The sequence below is a fragment of the Hypanus sabinus genome, chromosome 22 (assembly GCF_030144855.1).
Source record: "Hypanus sabinus isolate sHypSab1 chromosome 22, sHypSab1.hap1, whole genome shotgun sequence".
Classification (NCBI taxonomy): Eukaryota; Metazoa; Chordata; class Chondrichthyes; order Myliobatiformes; family Dasyatidae; genus Hypanus; species Hypanus sabinus.
The window spans coordinates 7,780,581-7,785,783 of NC_082727.1; positions in this window are offsets into that span (position 1 = coordinate 7,780,581).

Sequence of the window (5,203 nt, forward strand, 5' to 3'; positions counted from 1 at the left end):
GACAACTGAGTCATGGAAGTAATCCTTCATTTCAGTGTAGAAGGGTATTGGAACTGAAATGTAACAGTGGGCAACGGGTTCATCATCTTTGAGAGAGATGCTCAGCTGCAAACCATTGTCATTGTCTGACTTTGAATAGGAATGACATTCTTCGCATAACATCTGCATAACAACCTGCTGCTGCTGTATATTTACGTGGCTCACATTGACCGGGAGGATCCCATAAATCAGAGTTGAGTTCACTGATATTAATCCTCTGTTTGGTGTCGAGTGACTGCGTCGTATACGACACCTTCTTGCACAGTGACAGGGAACACGGACTTGACTGGTTGCAACGTCCCGAGCACTGTCTTTTCAGCAAGCACAATGTCATGGTCTGTTCTGTTGTGCACATCAATAATAATGTATGGACATGCACCCCTCTGGAGTGTTAGGAGAGTTTCACACAGTTCAAGGTCTTCTGCCTACTGTGGGTTCACTTCTGGTTCAAAGAGCATTACTTTGTCTTCTCTCACAAATGGAGACTGGACATAGCATTGAGCTTGCATTGTTGTATGTTCCAGCATTGTAATTCTCTACTTCGTTGCCTTTACTTGATACTCACAGGGATTCTCAATGCTAATCAGATCACTAAATGCCTTGATTTTGCTTCACTTAAGGCTAGGGAATGCAGCTCTTACTGTTTCACGTAAAAGTCCTCCCTTCCTGCTGTTAAGTCCTCTTTCAGCGCACTCCTTTATAATTTGTTCAATCACACTGATGGGATGGGGTAGAGGCCTGCCTTTTAGATCCAGAATCGGTATGATCAATTCTTTTGCACCTGGTGAACCTAATTTGAAAATTATTTCAACCCACCTTGCCACCAGCTGCAATGCCTCGGGTATCTCTATAGGCTCCGAAATATCCCTCAGTTTAATTTCAGGCATACCTGTGAACCTGTGTCCCATATCACTTCACTTCAATGTCCCTCCGAGCGGCATTATGCACGGCCCTGTCTCTCCATCAGTGAAGTTACAGACAACTGTTGATTGACTTGTCACTATGGAACAAAAATGCTGGTGCGTGGCCGCCCCTTAATATTTGTCTTGATCCTACATGGATTCAAATGGTCTGCGACATTTTTGTGAGAGTAATATGAGCCTTTTCATCTGGAACACCTTGTATTTATGCCCTGTCTACCACAGCTGCAACATTGGTGGCACACTGGTTTACTGAATACTTCCTGTCCCGCGGAAGAAACCCATCTTAGTTTAAAGGATCCTCTCTGGGGAGTCTTATTCTTTGTGCTTTACATCCTGCTAAGTAATGTTACCAGTTGTAACAGTGGGTGCAAAGTTCCTCACGCCCTCTCTGCTGACAGTGGAAACACTTCCTAGTTCATGGTGAGCGGAGCCGCTGAGGCAGGTCAGGATACGGACATATTGGGACTGGATACTGTGCTGGGTGCAATTTCATGCTGCTGTGGTGAAAATGAATAATTCTGTGGCTTGACATGGCTGCTGAGCTTCAGATGGCAATGAATATGATACTGTTGCAAACTGCTGAAATGGGGGTGATGCACCATCAATAACTGTGAGACATGAGGCAAGATATCGGCTTTTATTGACTGGAAGTGAGTGACCACCATACTACATCCTGGAGACTGAGAGGCCGGGTTCAGGCCTTGATCGCCTTTATACAGGGGTCTGTGGGAGGAGTCACAGGAGCAGTCAGCAGGGGGCGTGTCCAGACAGGTATATGTAGTTCACCACATTCACCCCCCCTTTGTTTTAAAAAGAGTCCCCATGTGGTGAAGTTTCTTACAGGTTAAGTCTATCAGGTGGTCGAATCTGTCGCTGTGATCTACATAGCACCGGCTGTGATTGCACAGGAGCCGGTGGTGGTGATTGCACAGGAGCCGGTGGTGGTGATTGCACAGATGCCGGTGGTGGTGATTGCACAGGAGCCGGTGGTGGTGATTGAACAGGAGCTGGTGGTGGTGATTGCACAGATGCCGGTGGTGGTGATTGAACAGGAGCCGGTGGTGGTGATTGCACAGGAGCTGGTGGTGGTGATTGCACAGGAGCCGGTGGTGGTGATTGCACAGGAGCCGGTGGTGGTGATTGCACAGGAGCTGGTGGTGGTGATTGCACAGGAGCTGGTGGTGGTGATTGCACAGGAGCCGGTGGTGGTGATTGCACAGGAGCCGGTGGTGGTGATTGCACAGGAGCTGGTGGTGGTGATTGCACAGGAGCCGGTGGTGGTGATTGCACAGGAGCCGGTGGTGGTGATTGCACAGGAGCTGGTGGTGGTGATTGCACAGGAGCCGGTGGTGGTGATTGCACAGGAGCCGGTGGTGGTGATTGCACAGGAGCCGGTGGTGGTGATTGCACAGGAGCTGGTGGTGGTGATTGCACAGGAGCTGGTGGTGGTGATTGCACAGGTGCCGGTGGTGGTGATTGCACAGGTGCCAGTGGTGCTTGCACCGAAGACGGAGGTTGTGCTGGTTCCGGCCGAACTGGAGGTGTCAGCCCACTAGGCGTCAGTGATCCCTCACGCATGTGCGAGGCGCCTGGTATATGAGTGTTGTGAGGAGTCTGTGTAGGGCCTGGTGTGCGCGGTGTCACCTCGGGTACAGGGTTCATAGTTACCGGAGAGTGTTCAGGGTAGTGGTCTGCTGCTCCTGCGGGCGCCAGGTCGTGTCCTCCCGCCCATCAGGTAAGACCACGTAGGCATACTGGGGGGTTCGCATGTAGAAGGTGAACCAGCGGGGAGTATTTATTACTCCTCACATGTTTCTGGAGCAGCACTGGCTCTGGAGACGTCAACCAAACAGGTAGGGTGGTCCCAGTGACAGACTTCCTGGGAAAAGAGAATAGGCATTTGTGAGGGGTGGCATTGGTAGACGTACATAACAGGGAGCGGATAGAGTGGAGTGCCTCAGGGAGGACCTCCTGCCATCGAGAGACCGGCAACCCTTTTGACTTAAGGGCTAAAAGTGTGGCCTTCCACTGTGGCATTCTCCCGCTCCACCTGTCCATTTCTCCGGGGATTATAACTCGTGGTCCGACTAGTAGCAATGCCCCTAGCCAGCAGGTACCGGCGCAGCTCGTCACTTCAAAAGGAGGACCCTCTATCACTGTGGATATAGCAGGGATATCCGAACAGAGTGAAGAGCTGGCGCAGGGCTTTTATGACAGTCGTGGTATTGGTGTCGGGGCAGGGAATGGCAAAGGGGAACCGCAAGTACTCGTCAATAACATTGAGAAAATAGACATTGCAGTTGGTGGAGGGAAGGGGGCCCTTAAAGTCAACACTCAATAGGTGGCCTTGACAAGTTGCGCCGCTTCAGGACGGTAGAAGTGCGGTTTGCATTCAGCGCAGACTTGGCAGTCCCTGGTCATCGTCCTGATGTCCTCCAGGGAGTACGGCAGGTTCTGGGCGCTGGTCTCAAGATGGCGCTTATGGAGTAAACCGCTTTTGGCTTTGCTCCAGACCTTTTACGTCTTTTTAACCTACAAACACCCCTTAAATGATCTGTTTTTACTTATTCTAAAGGGGTTTAAACATACAGAATTTTTCTTTTTAACTATTCGCTCTATTTTCAATTCGCTGAAATGTCTAAAGTAAAAGAATCGAAACAGACAAAAGAACCGATAACTTTAGAAACTATTGTAAAGCTTATAGAAGATAAATTTGCGGGTCTGGAGAGAAAAATTACCGAACAGCTTTTTGCATTTGATGAGCGTTTAAGATCATTCGAAGGAGAACTTAAAACACTTTCACTGGAACTACAAAAACAACAAGCAAATACTTTGGTACTTGAAGAAGTCGCTCATAAGAAAGAACATATTATCAAAACTTTGCAACAAGAGCAAGCTTCGACTTCTCAACAGATGGATCGTTATAAATCTAAAATTATTGATCTTGAAAATCGCTCTCGAAGACAAAATCTTCGGCTAATTGGGATTCTGGAAAAATTTGAGAGCTGTGATCTTACCGTTGTCTTTTCTAAACTTCTAATGGATGTCTTCAATAGACAATAGACAATAGGTGCAGAAGTAGACCATTCGGCCCCTCGAGTCTGCACCGCCATTCTGAGATCATGGCTGATCATTCACTATCAATACCCAGTCCCTGCCTTGTCCCCATATCCCTTGATTCCCCTATCCATCAGATATCTACCTAGCTCCTTCTTGAAAGCATCCAGAGAATTGGCCTCCACCGTCTTCCGAGGCAGTGCATTCCACACCTCCACAACTCTCTGGGAGATGAAGTTCTTCCTCAACTCTGTTTTAAATAACTGACCTCTTATTCTCAATCCATGCCCTCTGGTACTGGACTCTCCCAACATCTGGAACATATTTCCTGCCTCAATCCTATCAAATCCTTTAATTATCTTAAACGTTTCAATCAGATCCCCTCTCAATCTCCTCAATTCCAGTGTGTACAAGCCCAATCTCTCCAATCTCTCTGCGTAAGACAGCCCTGCCATCCCAGGAATCAACCCAGTGAATCTACGCTGCACTTCCTCAATTGCCAGAATGTCCTTCCTCAAACCTGGAGACCAAAACTGTACACAATATTCCAGGTGTGGTCTCACCAGGGCCCTGTACAAATGCAAAAGGACATCCTTGCTCTTGTACTCAATTCCCCTTGTAATAAAGGCCAACATTCCATTTGCCCTCTTCACTGCCTGTTGCACTTGCTCATTCACCTTCATTGACTGATGAACTAGGACTCCTAGGTCTCTTTGCATTTCTCCCTTACCTAACTCTACACCGTTCAGACAATACTCTGCCCTCTTGTTCCTTCTTCCAAAGTGGATAACTTCACATTTATTCACATTGAATGACATCTGCCAAGTATCTGCCCACTCATCCAGCCTATCCAAGTCTCCCTGTATTCTCCTAACGTCCTCTTCGCACGTCACACTGCCACCCAGTTTAGTATCGTCAGCAAATTTGCTGATAAAGTTTTCAATGCCCTCGTCTAAATCGTTGACATAAATTGTAAAGAGCTGTGGTCCCAATACAGAGCCCTGTGGTACCCCACTAGTCACCTCCAGCCAGTCCAAGAAACACCCATTCACTGCTACCCTTTGCTTTCTATCTGCCAAACAGTTTTCTATCCACGTTGAAACCCTGCCCCCAATGCCATGAGCTCTGATTTTACTCACCAATCTCCTATGTGGCACTTCTTCGAATGCCTTCTGAAAATCTAG